This window comes from Dipteris shenzhenensis, chromosome 18 (assembly GCF_047967505.1).
Source record: "Dipteris shenzhenensis isolate YYH24624 ecotype China chromosome 18, Dip_SZ_1.0, whole genome shotgun sequence".
Classification (NCBI taxonomy): Eukaryota; Viridiplantae; Streptophyta; class Polypodiopsida; order Gleicheniales; family Dipteridaceae; genus Dipteris; species Dipteris shenzhenensis.
This window is the reverse complement of record NC_141613.1, coordinates 51,567,210-51,588,513: the sequence shown is the minus strand read 5'-3', so window position 1 is coordinate 51,588,513 and position 21,304 is coordinate 51,567,210.

Below are 21,304 nucleotides of genomic sequence, written 5' to 3'. Positions count from 1 at the left end.
GTATCAAAAGGGCCTCATAAGGAATGGATTAGTCCTAATGAAAGGGCCATGGTAGGGCCCAAAAAGTCCTAACCCCCCCCATGCAACTTGTGTACAATAACTGCATATACAAAATCCGACATGTTAGTGCAACTTGTGGTGTACGCATGATACAAAATGCATGGAAAACAAAATGACAAAACCCACATCCCCCTTTGAGAGAGTCCATGGACCTAACCTCAATCCATGGATCTAACCTTAAGTAATCCCATCACCTTGTGCATGCAGGGACCAAGAACCATTCCCTTAGCCAAGCCTTGAATGGGGCTTAGAAGAAGAGAGGAAAATTACCTCTAAGTGAAAATGGCCCAATGGGTTCCTTATGTCGGTGTAGTCATAAGAGCTTGCAACCAATATTGGGGGTATTGGCTCTATGGTCGATGGCAAAGGTACTATTACCATCATAATTGCCATGTTACTAGTGGTCATGGACCTTGTACATCAATGATTATCTTATGACCATAGTTTATTTCCCCACCAGCTTTACCGCTAGTAGTATTGCCTTTTTTGATGCTAATAGCCAATCTACTAGTTGTAAAGCTTATTTGTATGGTAAATTTATTGCATATCGATAGTATCAGCAAAACTACAATAGTAATATGTCAATTGCCCATTTTTTAGGGTCCTGTGGTCATCCCATGTGTGATTTCAAAAAAAGATTTTCATGAACATAACATACATGCAATAATTGCAATTGATTACGTGAATATGTAATCCCTAGTCGCATCTAATTATGTCATACACTTTGTCTAGGTCAAACCCAAACATGATGCACTTCTGGTAGGACAAACAAGCACTCAAGTTCACTGGAAACATTCAACACATTCTCAAAACGTAAGTCCCTAATTCTAATGGCAAGGGATTTTGACAAAATTATATGAAGTGTTCAATAGAGTGATTGGTATCTAATCACCCACCTTCAACTGACTTTGTCTTTTAGGAAAGAGTTTCATCATCAAGCCTACATTGACCTCCTCTAACAAGAATTCTTTTGAAATCGTTGAGCCATGTCGACTAGATCGCACTTTAGCATATCCCAAAAGGAAAAATAAAACTTGACCAACAACTTATCAAGGCATTTCTCCTTGGCCATTGACTCAAAGGAAATATTGCAACTCAAATATTGAGAAGGGTCTGGCAAGACTTCCTCGTCATTGTCCTTCAGTGACTCTAAAATTTGCATTGGCAAAGCATCCTTGGCACATGAATCACAATGCCAAACCTGACTATCTTGAATGCACCATTACGATGACTCAAGACATTGAGACAGTGACTTTAGAATGTGATAAGAACCTTCCCTCTTGGTCTTTACTATCACATACCCAAGTAAAAGAGCTTTGTGGAAACATGAGAAGACATATCTTGTTATGGTCAACAAGATCAAGGCTAGTCCCAAGATTGAGAAACATAATCGATAGCCTTTGGATCCCTTCCTAACTACCTACATTGATTGCTTTATGGAAGACTTACCCCTTGGTCTTCATCAATGAAGACTCAAGGATCATAATATTAATGTTATCCTAGGTAGTGCACCACTGTACAAATCGCCATATAGACATAACCCTATTGAGCAGTAAGAGATTCAATCCCAAATAGAAGATCTTTTGGCCCGACCTAGTAGTTCACCATTTAAAGCACCCATTCTTCTTGTCAAGAAGAAAAATGTCACTTTTTGAATGTGCACCAATTATCATGCCTTGAACAAAATCATGGTAAAGAATCAATACCCCATTCTGAGAGCCGATGAACTTCTTGACAAATTGAAAGGAGCCATAATCTTTAGCAAGATCTATCTTAAGTCAAGGTATCATTAGGTGAGTATTCAAGCCTGATATTTTAAAGATTGCTTTTAGGACCCAAATGGGCCACTACAAATCCCTCATTATGCCTTTTGGATTGACCAATGCACCTGACACATTTAGTCAGATGATGAATCATATCTTCCTACCCTATTAGGACATTGTGCTAGTTTTCTTTGGTGACATCCACAATCTATGATCTTTGCTAGGTCTATTTAGTTTGTATTGTAGGTTTGTTAAGATCTTCTTAAACAAGCACATCTGTTGACTAAACTATTGTGTATGACTGATGTTTTCTCTTGGGATGAGCAATTTACTTTATCTTTCTAGTAACTTAAAAGTAAATGACCTAAACACTGATTTTGACCATGCTAGACTTCACAAGACCTTTCTTTGTCATGGTCACTGATGCTAGTGGGACAAGGATTCAGGGTTGTGCTCATGTGAGACAACCATCCAATTGCATTTGAGTCACATAAGTTGAAACTATTAGAGCTAAAATATTCCACATATGACAATTTAAAAGAGTTAGTCACTGTGGATCATGCCCTTAAACTCTGGAAGCACTATCTTATGGGTTCTGAGTTACATTAAGACCGATCATCAAAGTCGGAGACATCTCCTTATGCAACCAATAATCTCAGATTGGCACATTAAATGGGCTACCTTTATTGATAGCTTTAAACCAATGATACATTATCAACCAAGAAAAGACAATATATTTGCCAATGCACTGAGCTAATGACCTAGCATAAATAATATCTCAATCATCGAGGGTGACCATTTTGAGACTATGAAGGAGACCTACGCCATTGATTGAGACTTTTAAAAATTTTGGCATAAAATAAAGCAAGCTAATGGTACCCCTATCACCTCGTATTCCATTCATGATGACTACCTATTCTACAAAAAGCACTTGTGCATCAATGCATTGTTTCATCATTTGGTACTCGAAGAGGTGCATCAATTTACCCTACATGGGGCATAGAGTATTGCTGTGACATATAAGACTATATTTCAAGATTTTTTTTTGGACTACACTTAAAGTTGATGTTGCATCTTTTGTTGCACAATGCCTTATTTTCCAAAAATTCAAGAGCTACAAGGACAAATATCAAGGTTTTCTTATGCCTTTACCATCCATGGGAATAGATTTCTATGGACTTCATTACTAGATTTCCTATGACTAGCTTAGGTTTTGATATGATTTGGACTATCATTGATAGATTTAGCAAGTATGCTTACTTTATTCGTTGCACCACGATTCAGGCTGCTCATTTGTTCCTCAAGCACATCTTTGAACACCATAGCCTTTCGAAAGTAATTGTGTCAACTCAAGATAGTAAAATTTATAGAAACTTTTGAACCACACAGTTTGACAATCTTGGTACAAAGTTAGACTTCTCCACCGCTTTTAATCCTAAGTCAAATAGTCAAACCAAGGTCACACAAAATACTATCTATGACATGTTATGTTGTTACGTATTTGGTCAGTGAGGCATTTTACAATTTGCCTACAACACTAAGCACTCTGCTACAGTTAAATCTCCATTTCAAATTGTCTATGACAAGACCATTCCTACTTTGTTGACCAATCTTAGGCATCAAATAGAGGTTACTAATCAGTTCACTAAGGATTTTTTTAGCATTCTGAACATCGAGCATGCTTAGGTTGTCTATACTCAGCTAGATCTACCCCCCACATTGGCACATTCACAATTCATTTCATGTGCACCTCTTGAGACCTTTCCACGGAGATCCACTGACTCGACCTATTGTAGAGGATGCCCCTTTGCTCCAAGTAGAGACTGAGCTATTAGATCCAAATTGTATCATTGATAAACAAATCACTCAAATGAGGCGTGGAAATTCCTATCCCATTTATCTTGCTACATTCAAGAATCACCCAGTTGAGGATGCTAAGTAGATAATTGAGTGATATTTTTGCTAGTATCTTGATTTATAGACTTGCTATTTGTTATGCAATTGAGGGAAATTTTGGTTTCAAGCAAGAGATATTATGAGGATTGGAATTATCCCATAAATTTAATCCTTTGATATTTATTTGAGTGAGATCCAACATTTTTGTCACGCAATTGATGCATGTGTGCTTGTTGTTTGCATAGCTACATGTGTGCTCCTACATCGCTGGATATATGGCTATGAATATATTAATATGTGGCATTCTATGCAGCACTTATGCCATGATGATATGTGTAGCATGTATGCACCATCCATGCCATTTTATGTATATGTGGCATGTGTTGCATCGTACACCATCCATCTATGATTAATTCCAAGGTTATTCTATGCTTAAAATATTTCATTATAATTTGTATATGGTCAAAAACTTTGAGCATTGAATAATGAATTATGCCAATGTATAGGCACAAAAAGACATAAGATTCTACACTATATATGTGTATGACATGTTAGTCAATTCCAAATGCAAGCACATGTCCAAAAAACACAAAACACTAGGGGAGAAATGGGGTCTCAAAAGGGTCTCCAGTTAGTGTTTCCTAATTTCAAGGGATTAGAGAGGGATTTGAGGTGTACCAATGAGAGTGCTAGAAGGAGTGGGATAATGGTATGTTGAGGTAGAGGGTGGGTAGGCCTATATCCAGGGTTAGAAGGAGGATCCAAGGTTCAAGGTAGAGTACATGGTGGAGAACTCGTCTCCCTCATAGATCATGGAGGTTAAGGGTTGAGGAACTAAGGGTTTAGGGGGAGCATAGGAGTGGGACAGGAAGAAGGTGTAAGAGCAAAGGGAAAGAAGAGAGAGAGGGGAGGAGGAGGAGGAGGAGGGAGAAGGAGGAGGAGGAGGAGGAGGAGGAGGAGGAAGGAGGAGGAGGAGAAGGGAGGAGGAGGGGGGAGGAGGAGGAGGAAGAGGGGGGAGGAGAAGGGAGGAGGAGGAGGAAGAGGGAGAGGAAGAGGATGGGTTGCAAGGTTGAAAGAGAGGGGAGGAGGAGTTGCAAGGTTAGGACATGCTTTTGGACGTGGAGTGCAAGGAAGCATGGGCACTTGAGACAATTGCTTGGAATACCAAAGTAGAACTCAACACAATGCCCCAAAGAGTATGGGCTTCATTCCATTATGGGGTATTTATACAAGTTGGAGAGCTTCTCTCTCTACATGTAGGAATTGTAAGGCATTCTCTCTACACGTAGAACTTGCATATAGAAGTTGCATGTAGGAGTTGCAAGTTGCAAGTAGAACTTGCATGTTGCATGTTGCATGTAGGAGTTGCATGTAGAACTTGCATGTAGAACATGCATGTAGAACGTGCATGTAGGAATCGCATGTAGGACTTCATGTAGGAGTTGCATGTAGAAGTTGCAAGTAGAACTCGCATGTAGGAGTTGCATGTAGAACTCACATGTAGAACATGCATGTAGGAATCGCATGTAGGACTTGCATGTAGGAGTTGCATGTAGAAGCTGCAAGTAGAACTTGCATGTAAGAGTTACATGTAGAACTCGCATGTAGGAGTTGCATGTAGAACTCGCATGTTGGAGTTGCATGTAGGAGTTGTATGTAGAATCGTATGTAGAACTTGCATGTAGAACATGCAAGTTGGATTTCTAAAATGGATTATTTCTAGCCTTATGCAAGTACAAGCAGAGCTTTGCCGCTACTCTACACACATATTCTGTACTACCTAAGTCCATGTTGGCACAGAGACAATAGTGGGGGAGGGCTCAGAGGACCTAGTGAAGGGCTCACACTCTTGGGAGCTGGGGGAGGGCTCACGCTCTTGGGAGCTAGGGGAGGGCTGATAGCATGTAGGGGTGGGCTCACGATAGGGTAATGGGAGGTGCCATCGAACCTAGAGAGCTTCATGTACATAGATGCCATGGAGGTCATGGAGCTGCAGGAAGAAGGATGGAGGTGGCATCCTATGGGTCTGGTAGTGTTCTTGACTCGTGCCATTGAATAATGAAAGTTAGGGTTATAAAGATGTTTTATATAGACCCATCATCTTTTTAGACCCCTTTTAATTATGTTTAGGGTTCCAACCTGCCAACCCCCACCCCTACCACACCCCCTCCCCCCTTCCCTTCTCTTCCCCCTCCCTCACCCTACCCCCACCTTCCCCAACCTCACACAAACCCCGTACTCCAAGAGTGAGTACACAAATTGTGGTCAAAATAAGCAAGATATTCATTTCAGAATTGTATACAATTACACCATAGCTTTTGTTTCTGGTTGTAACCCATCTACTCCCTTCTCTCACTCTAGCTTACAACCAATGTATCACTCCTTGACTCCTTATGGATTCTTTTCAAGCACTATGCCTTCTATTCTTTGATATAATTTGAACTTTTTTTGCACGTTTTGATGCCTTTGCCTTTTCAAACTTCAAATTCCTATGTAGTAAACATCTAAAAAACCAGTTGAACATTTCATGCAATGCATTGCTATGAGTGACACTAGCACCATGCCTTGAGTTCTTAAAGTAGGCTACCTTGGCTCTATAGTGCAACTTCTCCATGCCTTGTGTATTCCAAATGGACAAAGGGCCCCAATGTGTACAAATCATGGTCTGTATGCATAGATAATATGTTGCAAACATGACGAGCATCATTTCAACAACAAACAATTTTAATAAAGCAAGTGTTAAATATTATGATGATGACAAGATTACTCTATAATGCATAATGTGCGACTCCCCCATGCTTTCACCATTAGTTGCATGAACTATTTCACAGCCATCCTGAACCTTTCATTATACACCTCATTGATGCAAACCTAGCGAAGAAATTTTATCAATGCATCTACCTTTGTCCATACTTTAGCTCTCGAAGTTGCTACTTAAGGATGTGAAGCCTTATTGGTCATGCATTCACACAATGCCTTCCAGTATTACCAACCCAAGCTACTTTGAGACACTGTATGCTTGTCTTTATCAAGAATGTGGTTAGATAGGAATCTCCTTTCCTTTGCTCCACCCATGGATACTTTGGCAAGAAGATTCTGTGTTGCCCAAGACATTTTCTTGTCCTCCTTAATTTTGACATGTCCTCCATGGAATCCCATCTCTGAGAGCACCTTTTAAGCTTTTGCACTGCACCGTGTGGATACTTCTTGCGGAATTAAATTCCAAGCATAAACAAGATCCAAATACAACTTCTTAAGTATGCATAGTTCTGTGTGTAAAGTACATATGTGTACTTTATCTAATGGGATGGGCATTAAATTCCAAGCATAAACAAGATGCAAATACAACAACTTATCAAGTATGCATAGTTCTGTGTGTAAAGTACATATGTGTACTCTCTCATGCGGGATTAAATTCCAAGCATAAACAAGATGCAAATACAACAACTTATCAAGTATGCATAGTTCTATGTAAAGTACATATGTGTACTCTCTCTAGTGGGATGGGCAAAATGGGATTCCACTTTGGATCCTTCTTGTCACAATTGGGAGCTTCTGTTTGGCTATAAGAGAGAATGCCATTCTCCCATTATAATCCAGCCTTTTGCTTTCGTTGAGAACACATGTAATAAAGGCATGTGAACATTGCATTTCCCCTGTATCACAACCATGCAAGCACTTGAGGGTCTTCAAATCACCAACAAGATTCCATTCAACTTGAAATGTTACATGACCATCTACTATCAGTGTTTGCCCTTCCTCTTGTCTTCGGATCGTTGATGGGATTCCTGTTCTGACTTCAATGTCTCATGGCACTCTTTTGGAGTCTCAAATGTTGCAAGCCACCATATATCTTTCTCTAATTGAACTGAGAAATCTTGCTCTACTTTCTCATTCCCTTGGGCAAAGTTTAAGGCTTTGTTCATAATGCAGATGCTCATTTTCTCTAACTTGTCTCAAGCAACCTCGCATGTCTGTTTCCAACAAATCGAACTAGCTCATGCATTGTATGAAATGGAGGGCTCTTTTGGTTGGCAAGATCTAAAGGATACAATGATCCTTCTACCCAAAGGTCAAGATGCTTCTTTCCTTGCAAACAAAGACTGTGGATCTTGGAAGCTCCCCTCATCCTAGACTGCATGTGCTTGCATATTCAGCCTCCAACTCTAAGTGAACTTGGTACTTATTGGAGACATCCTCAAATGGTGCCATGAGTAAAGGAATATAGAGAAGGAGAAGGTGTGGAGAAGTAGACTTGAAGGAGTAGCACCACGCGGGAAGGGTGTGGGCGAGGAGGAGGAGGGATGGAGGAAGGAGAACCAGCAATTGAAGAGGAGGGGTGGAGGGGGAGGACCAATAGGCATGGAGGAGGAGGCAAGGGGAGGGGAACCATCAGATGTGGAGGGGGAGGAAGAGCAAGAATGGAGGAGGAGGGAGGGAGGGGAGGTGGGAGGAGGAGCAAGCATGGAGGATAAGGGAGGGGGAGGGAGGGGGAGAAGGAGGGAGAGGGAGGAGGAGGGAGGGGGAGGAGGGAGTTTTGAATTTTTAATCTACTAGTGTCTACCTAGGAGTAAGGTTGTGTAAGAGGTGTAAGATATGGGGGTCACTTGTGGGATTAACCCAACTAGTTTTTCCTATGAGATGTGAGGTTACACTAGCTCCAAGTGCAAGCATGTTGAGTTAACAAAGGTACAACACATGCTACTTAATCGGATGCTTCAAGAGTACTTACTAGAGCAAATAAATAGCATGCATGAGAGAAAAGAAAGAAAGAAAGAAATATATATTAACATTTGTGGAAAGCCTCATGGGTCTATGGGACAAAGTGCAAAAAACACAGAAAAGGGGAAAATTTCATACAAGCCACAAAGGGCTGGAGCAAATGGTGTGCTGAGGCCAGAGCAATTCATACAAAGGGCCGGAGCAAAGGGTGTGCTAAGGCCCTTGCTGATTGAGTACTATGCTGAAATAAAGAAATAAAGAGCTCGATAGGTCAACCAAAATCAGATACAAAACATGTCGTTTCATATCATATCATATACTATCTGAAAGTAGGAAGAGAGCTAGAAATGGTACTAGAATGTAGAATCCAAAACTCGGCACTGTGGTGTCTCATCTATGAGTGGCAAAAATGTCTCAAATTTTTGTCTGTTTGGCTAGCTCATGTTGTGGTGGTGGAGGGGGATGTGGTCTCCTCAATCTCTACACCCACTTAGCTATATTCACGGTGACCCCTCATCTCAGGTGGTCTCCTTTGAGGAAAGTTGTGATAGGTTGGACCTCAATCGAGTGTGCTTTGGTCACTCTTTGTGTCATGGGTAGCCTCTATAGTCCTCTCTTGGAAATCCATACTACTTGCTTATCAGCTAGCTCCTCCTCCTCCACCCCATTGTGTCCTGGAGCTACTCAAATGTATAGAAAATTGTGACATGCTGCTGTGTCTAGTCAACCTCTCTATCCTATGGTCTGGTCCCCTCCTGTTGCTTCTTGATCTGTCATAGCAAGTCTTTGCTATGTCGGTGCATCTCAAGCAGATAAAGCCCAATGCAGACTTGGTCATGGAAGAGGATTAGTCGTGATAGTGGGCCGACCATCCTGATACTGACAATGGTATCACCCCCAAATCTCATAGTAGGCTGGACAGGCACAGAGAAAGTTCTCCTTTGTCTCAATCTCTCCTAGCATGCATAACATGTAGATTTGTTGCTCTCTGGGTATATGTCATGCTCTACCTGTCTCAATCCTCTGCTGATGGGATGTAACCTGCCTCTACCCAATGGTGATCCTCAATGTTTGTGAGACTCCTCTATTCTCTAGAGACTGGGGTATGATGATGAACCGCTTCTCTGAGACTCTCAAGAAATGGTCACAGTAAAACTGGGTCTTGCTGGGGAGCTCCGAATCTACCCCCCAAGCTCAAGATGTGTGGAGTTGGAGAAGGTCTAACCCTATGATACGGTTAATCTCATCTTGTGGGATTGACTTAGGGGGTGCATCCATATTGTACTGAAAGGGAGGGAGCTTGTCCATCTAAATCCCATGTCTAGCAAACCAGATGGGATATATGTGCATACCATGTGTCCCCCCTGCTCTGAACTAGTCATCTGGATGACTCTAAAGCTAGCCTTGGTAGTCTCCACTAGGGTAAGTCCCAAAATCTATGAATTTCCTCTTTGGAATATGGCATCAATTTGTAACAGTGTCATGGCGAACTCTACTTGCGCAATCTCATGTGGTAATGAGGGATTGATCCGAATCATCCTAGATCCCATACTCACCTGTAGCTACTCGAATCTCCTCCACTCTGCTATTGGTAGGTCACATCCCCAGAAGGGTGTTGCATACATGGCAGTCGGTTGCACTAGCGTATCGAAGACATGTTGAGAATGCTAGTAGTAGATGCCCAAACCTGTGCACTTGTAAGCATTTTTAATTGGGAATTAATTGCTTTGGGTTGAATCTCTCATGGGAAATGCCAACATCGTTTGGGAAATCATGTGCTACAAGACTGATGTTTGCCAATGACGTCAAGGCCTGATAGATGGAATGATAGGATGAAATATGGAAGAGGAGTGAGCTATGCAAGATAAGGAAGGAGGCATTATAGCATTGAAAGGGAAGGTGCTTGGAGGTGATGCAACCTAGTCACATAAGAAATGTTAGTTTTTTGGCATTTGTCATAGAGAAAGGAGATCTTCCAAGGTGAAAAGATTGGATCTAAAACATACAGGACAATTTATAGAGTCCATCTTATACCCTATCCTAGTCTATTACAATACATATGGTATGCTGGCAAGTAGTCAAGGGCACTACTAGGACTCGTATACATGATGACAAGCACTAAGAGACAGTGGCCATGCAAATAGCACACCTTGTTCTTATTCGAGTTATTGTTGCTACCTTAGAGGAGCCCCTAACAACCATCACATCATAGTTCAATGGTGGGAAACTTTCTCAGTTTCTCCTCAAGTTGTCATTTAATGTAGGGTTCTTTCGACATTACATTGGTGCACACTTGAAGGGAGGAGCCGAGATGAGGGTACAAGCATAAGGCAAGCTAGAGAATTCAATCAAAGGATTAGGAGGTGTGGTGTAGAGAATCAACTTCTTTTGTGCCAATGTGCACCATTTAATCCATGCTCTTTTGGTTGGTTCAATACAGACATGCAGTGTAACTGATTTTTGACAACCCACTCTCTACTCGAATTTACTTTAAATGGTGGATGTTGAGTTGGAATCATTGATTGGGGAGTGGTGCAAGATATTTCAAAGGACCATAGAAAGCCCTCTAAAAAAAAGAAGCGGCTACAAATGAGAGAGACGAGAATTAGGCATACTGAATTCTCCATCGCGAGTAAGACCATGCTTGAAAACACTGGCATACACCATATTTACTTGTTTTTGCAAAGTAGGGGAAATATATAGTCCACAGTTCGAGGTGTTGGACTACCACTGAACCTTTGCAGTGTTTCTTTAATGCCTATAAATATTTGTTCACATGCCTGAGAGAGCGCTTTTGCAAACAATTTAGACATTCATTGGTAAGAAGATGATGGAAGAAATCCCATTGGAGAGGCTTATACCTGATGAAGAGATGAGCCTATCTCGAAAGCTTGTGGAGTAGGAATAGAAGGCAAATTCTTTATACAGACATTTGTTATGGTGATGTGATAGTTTCATATTTTTGTCTCATTTTTACGCCTCTTGAGTCTACTATGCTAAAATTTACAAATGTCATGTAGCATCATCATGCACCATATCCTATTACATCTTATCCTTTAGCATCATCTTGAATCATATCATGTTGCATCATCATGCATCACATTGTGTTGCATCATCATGCAACTCTCATACTCGCCTACAGCTTGTGGGGGTACCACAAATTCTAGACAAATCTATCCAAGCCAGCATTGTAGTCGTCTATGGTTGTCCATTAATGCATACCAAGAAGTAAAAACAAAAGATTTATCTTTATTACGTACTATCCTACAAACAAATTTTGTAGATGCCACTTGCAAACTAAATATAAAGGTGCTAGAATTTCTTACTGCTCTAGGTCAAGTTGATTCCGGTCATTGATGCACAATGCATTAATAAAAGTAGTCACTAAAAATCATTATAAGGATGTGAACTATATCTTAAGGCATTTATGGAGCATGATGGGTAGGAGTAATCCCACAAGTTTTGAGCTATTAGACATGTCTATTTTTTTTCAAGAGTCTAGGGACTCCTAAAAATAAACTAGACATGTTTATTAGCTCAAAACCTTGGAGACTATTCCCAAGAATCAAGTTCCAAGAATTCCTCAAGAGATAATTCACATTCCTAATAGTGACGAGGATCCTACATGGTGGGTTACATCAACCACTATTGGCACCTTACATAGATAAGAGGTATAGTGCGTGTAAGTTTCACCAAGATTTAGATTCAATAAGAACCAAAATATTTCTTAAATCTCATTACCTCACTCTTTCCCCATAATCTCTATCGCATTCATTACCTTTGTAATTATGGTGAACCCATACCTCAATACGCTAGATATTGGAGTAGTCGACTACTTTATTCTCTCTCTCTCTCTCTCTCTCTCTCTCATGACTCAATTGTCATCCACCTTACCCTACTATAGGAGCTATGGACTGCAATCTTGTCAAATAAAGAGTGCTTGGGTTGTAAGCCCTTTATAAGGAAAAATAGGTGAGAGATCCAATAAATATTACAATTGGTAGTAGGTGCCATAATACCTACTAGTATTATGATAAATATGTGTGGTATATAGACTATTACCTTTGGTAATACACAATGACCCATTAATATCTAAGCCATTACTATCCATATAATGGCTAATACTAGTAGTATCAAGGTTATTACCATCAACATATTTATTCAGTTCACCGATTAATTGTTCACCTTACCAATGTGATAATGTTTTTTTCACATTGGAACAAAAATGACGATCCTAAATGATGCATTAATGCAAACATGAAAACATAAATAAAATCCATGGTTGGGACTACATTTGCATGGTTTTGGATCAGTTAGGATGAGTTTGTAAGAATGGTGCAGACCCTAGCCATTTTTTGCCTGAACGATGGAGTAGTTGGTCATTTTGAGTTTTAAAGATTAATAAGGCACATTTGTCCCCTCGTGCCACTTTTGATTTCTCTTAGTACCATTCTATTGATTAGCCTTCTCAAGAAAGGGATTGAGCTCCAAAATATTCAAGGCTTGAAGCTTCCTTTACTAGCCAGAATCAAGGTTATTAACATCAGCATATTTATTAGGCTCACCGATGAATTATTCAGGTTACCAATGTGATAACGTTATTTTCACAATGGAAAAAAAATGACAATCATGTATGACACATTAATGCAAACATGAAAACATTAAAAAATCCATGGTTGGGACTACAATTTCATGGTTTTGGATCAGTAAGGCTGTGAAGAATAGTTTGAAAGAATGGTGCAGACCGTAGCCATTTTGTGCCTGAACGGTGGACTAGTTCATCATTGATTGGTCTCCTCAAGAAGGGGATTGCGCTCCAAAATATTCAAGGCCTAGAGCTTCCTTTTAAGAGACAATTTTCCTAGTAGCCTTTTGCAGATGACTTTGTTGCTCTAACCCAAGAGAGCTTGGAGAGGTGAAAATAATGTTTGAGGCTTTGACAGAGTTTTATGAAGTTTTACGGTTCTATGTAGATCTTGAAAGAAATATTTTCTTTGAAAGTAGATTCGGGACGACTTCCAAATGAGGAAGAGCCATTGTAGGCTGATTGGTGCTGGGGCGGGATGCAGTGTTCTAGTATGTAGGAGCTCCCTTGAGGTTAGGCCTTACCTTGAAACAAAGGTTTGAGTGATGGTGGCAGGAGAAACTCAAAGAGAAATTTTGAGGGTGTCTGGGTGCCCTGTTGGGTTTGAATGTGCTAGGTTGTTGGTCATTCATCATATTCTTTTAAACTCCATGATTTACATTGCGTTGGTATGGAATTTTTAAAGAAATCTCACTAGATAGAGCTTGAGAAAGTTGAGATGATTCATTTGGTCTGAGAAAAGCCACAAGCAAAATCTCACTGGATAGAGCTTGAGAAAGTTGAGATGATTCATTTGGTCTAAGAAAAGCCACAAGAGGAAGCTTTATTTTGTGCCTTGGGTCTATTGAAGGTTCCCAAAAGTCGAGGAGGCTTGGAGTTTCCAGATGTGAGCATGAGGAAAGTAGCTTTTCTCAGTACACAGTTGCCCAAGTTGCTAGATGCCCAACATGGGTTGAGATCACCAAATGGTATATAAAGAATGGACAAGGTTCTTAGATTGGATCATGGCACCATTTATATTGGTGTAATATGCTATTTACTTGATTTCCCCTCAAAAAATTTGGATCAGACATAATAGCTAGGCTAGTTTCAGCCTGGAAGACTTTTGTGTCGTTAATGTAATTGGGAGAGGAAGAGCAAGCCTAAGAGTTGACAATCTATTATTATCCACCATTGGTTGATAGACAACCTAATTCAAACACAAATACAATCATGTTATTTTTCTTGCTTTTAGAGAATAGATGGTAGGGTCATGAATTGGTGTTGGATGATAAGAATCTCACATAAATAGACCTACCATGTGGTAGAAGCATGCAAAGAAAGGTATCTATAGCTAGAGACATGTGTGGGTTAGTCAGAGAGTAGCGGGCTGGAAATAGATAGAATCCTCGTGGGAGGCCTTCCACCTCAATTGTAGGTACCTTGGGGTCCTGTTAAGGATATTAAAATGCATCCCCCAAGATTGGCTGATAAATATGGTGATCTCAAATTTCGTGGCCGACCCCAAAAGGCTCAAAATTAATCACAACCCCATCAAGCCTCTCACTAAACAGCCACTCAACAGTCAACTGAGGGCACAATATGAAGACCATCAAGTGCGGGAATTCTTAGAGAGATAGCAACACATTAAGGTCTCAACCTATCAATCTAAAGGCAAGGTGACAATCCAGGCCCCCATTGATGTGGAAATGTTTCAAGAAGAAGATACAGTAAATATTGGCCTCCACCTTGGGGCAGCAAGTATCCCCCCCCTCTTGTGCTCCCCAGACTACATCCACCACCACAGTACAACCCCAGAAGCCATCTTCTTTTGTCACTAGTTCTTCCTCTTCTCCATGGGCAGGGCTCATAGAAGCCCTATGGTTTTGTAGTGCAGCTGAGTACTGAACACCAGGAGGATATAGAAAAAAGTCGATCGAACAACTATCAAAGACAGATAACATGGAGCTCCAACTACTACTAGATGTAATGAGCCAACTCCCTCAGGTACTATGCACAATTTGCAATGAAGGAAAGAGCACGCCTCCCAAATGTCCTCCTCTCTACTGCAAAGCACAAGTCACGGCCCACGAAAGCCAAACCCTCATGGTCATCACACAAGCTACCGGGCAAGCCGCCTTAGACAAAGTAGAGGAGTATAGGGCCAAGGTCCAGGACTTGGAGGTTACTGTAGCTTCCATGAGTGTTTCTCATCATAGTGGTATCAAAGTAAGGATTCATCGGCCCGTAGCATGGGAAGCTCACATTTCTAGAAAAGAAAGAAGCCCTACATGTGAGCAATAGACAAAAAGAAGGTCATAGCATAGAGAGTTTCAAACCATGTGTGAACAAGAGGGAGAGAGAAGTTCAGTATAGCATAAGGACTTTACCCTAGCCCTTCCTAAGCGTAGTCCTTGGTATACTTGGCACTGAGGCACCATTGGTTATGTGCGAGGGAAATTTCTTTCAAAACTTCTTAGAAGGTTACCCATCCTAGGATCATTCTAGCCCAAGCTCACTTAACAATTGTAACTATCCACCACTAGGTCACCTTACTTTATCGCTCTATACTCTGAAGTTTTGGTGATAAAGATAACTATCAAGGGGAAAAGTGTAAACAAGGGAGCAAACCAACATATTTTGGAAGCGGGAAATTATAAATACCATAAGCAGGTGTTTGTGAGAGCAAGTAAAAAACTACAAGTGTTATTAGACAAGAGCTTTGTATTGTACTCTGCAACATGGATTCAATCATTGGAATCATGTGCGTCTCAGAGGGGACAAAGATACTATACTTGATAAATAGCCACTTTCAATGCTTGGGAGCCAAATCAAGATAAGTCTTGTGTCTGCGTGTATTTCCTTTCATAGTGATTTCTTGTTTGCACGGTGCACATATTTCACTATGTTGGGAAAGTGTATTCTATAAAAAAGAAGTCATACTAAAGATCCACATCATGATGAGGATAGTATAAGTCCAACACCAATGACACTATTGAGGAAGTGTGGCAAGCATGCTATCAACATGAGAACCAACAACGTCAAGAGATAGAAGATGCATTACATCAAGTGACATCAACTTGGAAGCCACCTACATCTATTGAAGAAGAGGACCATGTGCATACATTAGATTCATTTGATGCATGGAAACAACATGCATGGGACCTCAAGCAAGAACATGACTATATGTGCAACATGCAAGGCCAACTAATAATGCACAACTCAAGTGCCAAGAGAGACGACTAAAGTCACAAAAAAACATATGAAGGATAGAGAAGATGATGGAAGTGGAAGCAACAAACCATCGCACACCACCGATTGCAAGCATGGAAGAAGTAGCAAAAACATCACAGAAAGAAGAAGCATCATGTGAAGGCTTCATAACGATGACACCATGACCTTACTCCTTCCCATGAGTGTAGTGACAGAGACAATTTGGGAAAGACCATCCTAAAAGAACTCAAGCTACATGATAAAAAGAAGTGAGGTGAGATAAAGCACAAAACTTTTACTTTTCCCAACTATGATGGGGGGTAAATGAGATGGACAAGCTCTACTTGCTTGGATTAGTTCCTTTAACCACCAATACTTTCTCGGGGAACACTACGAAGAGATTGAGAAGGTGAAACTTGCTACAAGTCACATGACAAATAGTTCACAATTATGGAGTTCGCTTGTGGAAATCACGCATATTCCAAAGACATGGGAGGCATTCAAAGACAAAATTAAGAAGCACTTCCTACCTACACAATTTGAAGAGGATACTCACAGGCAATGGCAAAGAATGCGGCAGATGGACAATGAAAGTGTGGATGTGTATACACCTAGAAATCTCTTTTTGTACTACTTCAATTGCAAACCATTGAAAAAGTGCCATGAAAGGAGCATTGTTGTACCTTTATTGAGGGTTTATGCCGTACTATTTGTGTTGATGTGTGCATGCTTTGGCCATCTACAGCTTCTGATGCTCTAGATTAGCATTAGAGTCAAAAACAAAATAGGGAAGAAGATTTGCTGCTCGTAACTCCGAAGCAAAGAAATGTACTCCATTCTTCAAGAAAGAGGGAAGAAAGAGGGTACAAGTGGTAAAGTTGCTAGTTATGATGCCAACTCTAATTGGAAACCTATTAAGTCATGTGTAAATCAAAGAACTATGTACTTGTCACATGTTACAATTACAAAGAGAAGGAGAAATACTCTTATGAATGCCTAAAAACCCACCTGCTACATGCAAGCTAGGTACTCAAGAAAAGGATGCCACCACCAACAATAGAGGCAATGGAGGATGAACTAGTGGCTGTACCAACAGCAATGGTCACCACAACAACTTTGCATGGATCAGCTACATTGATGATATTGCTGAAGGATCCTAGGATAAATCATTCAAGTAAGAGGGCAACACTAGCAAAGATGCCGACTACAACCCTTCAGGTAGTGTCCTTTAGGTAAAATTCCATCTTTTTTTTACACCTCTATTCTACACATGACTAGAGTATTGCACATAAAAGAACACAATGTCTTGTTTGATGATGGAAGCACCCATGACTTCATTTTGCATGGTTTACGCAAAATGTCTCTTAGTAAGCATAAAAGAAATACTAGCCATGAGAACCACCGAAGTAGATTTAAAAGTGGCATGTGACATCCTGTGCTGTTGTTCCTCCCCGCTCCATGCTACTCCCTCCCCCTTTGTATGCCTCAGCCCTCTGCTCTCCCTCTCCCTCTCCCTCTCCCTCAACCCCTCCTTTCTCCTCCCTCTCCGCCTACCCCCTCCCTCCCTCAGCCTGCCTATCTTACCCCCTCCCCCCGCCCTCCAGCCCCCTCTTCCTGCACCCTTAGCCTGCCTCCCCCTTGCCTTTCTTCATTTCCCCCTCTCCCCCCTCCTCCCCTGCCCTCAGCTCGCCTCCACCCCCTGCCCCTTCTCTCCCCTTCCCTACCTCTTAGCCCGCCCTCCCCCTCGATCTTTCTTGCCTCTCTTCCCTCCCCTTCCCCTCTTCCTACCCTCTCCCCCACCCCTTCAACTTGCGTCTCCATCCTGTTCCTTCCTCCCTCGTCCTTGCCTCCTTCCTCCTCTGATTCCTTCGCCTCCTCTCTCCTCTTCCTGCCCCTCTTCGCTTTTCTTCTTCCCGCAGCTTTTCTAGAACAGACAAAGCTTTCTTCTATTTGAGTCGGCCTTCTCACCTTGAGTGGCGACGATGATCCTCCCTCGGCCAATCCTTCTCCACCTCCCCGGCCGTGAAAACTATCACATTTTCAAAAGACGAGTTGCAGCATCTCAAGAAGGATGTAGAGCTTGAATGCTCGACCACTTTGATCGCACTCATCTATGGGTCTCACTATTCTAGGTCACAAGCTAGAGACTGGATGCTTGTGGAACTTCCCCCAAACCTCACCCCTCAATTTAAATATGTTCGCCTTTTGGGATGAGGTCTTTTCTAGTTTTTTTTTAAAACTTTCCAGAGGCTACGAGCGCCATGCTCCAAGCCCGTTTTCTATACCTAGGACACAGGGAGATTTTCTTTGGTGCCTTTTCTCTAGGCTCTGACCCTATGGAGGAGGATAAGGAGGCATTTTTTCTCTTCATCGCGTTTCTCGCGCTCCCCCAGGTCTACCATCATCTTCTTCATGTGATTTGGGAGCACTTCGGTATGGTCATTGAGATTCCCCCTCCCTAGGTTTCCCTTAACAGCTACAGAGGCAACCAAGTCTGATGGGGTCCCTAGAGTTAGGATCCTTATGATGGACCTTAAGATTTCAGATGATCATATCTTACTCCAATGCTCGGGTGGATCTTTCTTTCAACAGAGAGTGGAGGTTGCGGGCAGATTGGACGAGTGCAGGATCTGCATGACCTTTGGACATTTCGCCATGGATTATGCCAGGAAGAAGAAAAGGCCCAAAAAGCCTTCTGGTATAGCATCTCCCCTTCGCCCTCGACAGGGGGTGGGATAACTCTTGCGCCTACTCCCTCACCTAGGAAGGGTGGTGGTACTACTCCTCCATGATGGAGCGCTCCTCCTCCATAGAGTGCCCCTTTGGTACTGCCTCCGTTGCCTCATGCCCCATAGTGGCACCCATGGCAATTCGTTGGGTCTCGATTCGTATGCAACCTCCACCCCTGACAGTTCAGGAGGCCACCATCCTCGAGTCCACCTCCTTAGGAGCTTTGGAGTCTCCTATTCTGGTTGTTCCCAGTGTTGCACCTCACGCAGTCCAAGATGCTTCAACTACAATTGTAGCCTCTCACCCGAATCCAAAGGTTGCCCCTCTCCCTATCCCAGTGGTAGCCCCTCTCCCTGACCTCGCACATTCTCTAGTTGGAGGGGCCTCCACAACTTTTCAGACATAGGGCTCTCAGGAGCAGTCTCAGCTCCCCTCTTGGATAGAGGAAAGGGGGTTGGGTACCTTGTTGATTCACTTCCCTCTGAAGGGATCCTTCGCACCCTTGTGTCGGGCCTGATTCATAGGAACTCCTTTTCAGCCTTGGAAGATTTCCACAGGGAGGACTTTGTGCCCTCTAGTTTTGGTGAGGCAGTGATTGTGATTCCTATTGAAATTTGATAGAGTGTCTTCTTCTTCAGGTGGCAAGGTGTTTTTTCCAGTTGATTTTTTGTTACTTGGTTCCATCCTTCGCCCTTGTTGAGGGGTTTGTTTCTACCACCAGGCCAGGTAAGAAGTTCCATTCTACATCCTCCCGCTGATGAGGATTGTTAGCTGGAACATACAGGGCCTTGGTAGCGTCCCTCATCATCACCGCAGACAGCTGATTCAGAATCAACTTCATCCAGGTGTTACTAGTGGTATGATTTTGGCATTGGGCCAAGAACCTAGTTCACCTTTGGGTGGACATTGAGAGGGTGTTTTTTACTCTTGCAAGAGCACAAACGGGATGCCATCATTGTACAAAGTCAGGCATGCTACTTTCAGGTCACACCTTTTGGTCACCTATCTTTGGTACTAGGGGAGGTACTTGTATTTCAGTTTTGGATTCTTTTCTGCCCTTGGTTGTCAGACATGGTGTGATCTTACCCTCTAGAGCCCAATGGGTTCTTCTTTTGATTGGGGGTCGCAAGGTTGGATTCCTCAACCTTTAGGCCCCTAATGACAAAGAGGATCATGTATTGTTTTGAAAGGAGTTGCTCTCCTAGGCCCCCATTGCAGATTCATGGGTCATAGGAGGGGACTTCAACATGGTAGAGTTGCCCTCATATGAAAAAGGGGGTAGAGAGGGCGGTATCCATTCTTTGGAGAGGGCAGTGTGGGATGCCTTTCTCTTCAGTTTCAATGGTAGAGATGTTTGGCTTGACGATTTTACACACTAACTCATAGTCACTCATGTTTTCTTAGGCCGAAGATGCCTGATCACAACAATAAGCAGGGAGGATGGAGATATGAGGTGGGTTGAGGTGAAGATCCATCTGATTCCGCCCATCCAATCTCCCCCTAAGGAGAGGCTCCAAGCCTAAATACCGTGAATAAAGAAGTTCTTCCAAGGCTCATCCCCAAGCATAAGTCCTCTAATCACAAACTTGCAAATTAAGGCCCTGCATTGCAAGTCTGGATCTATGATGTTTAGATCCACCTCCTGTGTGGGAAGGATCAAGGTGTCCCAAGATACTCTGGCAATAATGTCTGCAGTGCCATCTAACCCACTTCATAGAATATTCCAAATAGGCCTTATGAGCTTAGTGACACAATCTCGGGAATTGCACCAACAGGAGCACACATACCAGGTTGTGGCCAACAAAACTTGGTTCACAAACACCACTCTGGATGCAAGGTCCAATCTAGCTAAACTCCAGAAAATAAGTTTCCTCCTAATGCTCTCCAACACAATAGCAAACTGCAGCAAAGAAGAGATGCCCAAATCAACCTGGCATCCTAGGTATCTGACTGGCACACCCCTCTGAATCCATGTGAAATCCAAATCAGCCCCCCAATTTGGAGTTTCATCATCACAAATCCAAAAGCCATTGGACTAGTTCCATTGATGTGAGCACCTGCTGCAGTACAAAACAAAGAGGAAAAGAAAAGGGGCAAGAGGGCATCCCTGATAGACTGATCATGAAATTTAAAACTTGTCTCCCCTAACCCCTCCTATCAGATCCATGCATCTGAAAATCCAAAGTGATGAAGGGTGCCCTCCAAGAAGTCCCAATCTACCCTGTCATAGGCTTTTTCAAAGTCTAGGAGAAGAATTGTGAGCTTTTGACCTCTCTACATGGCCCACTCAAAAGCTTCCCAAAAGGAGAATATATTATTAAAAATGCTTCTGCCATGAACGAACCCTATATGTGTA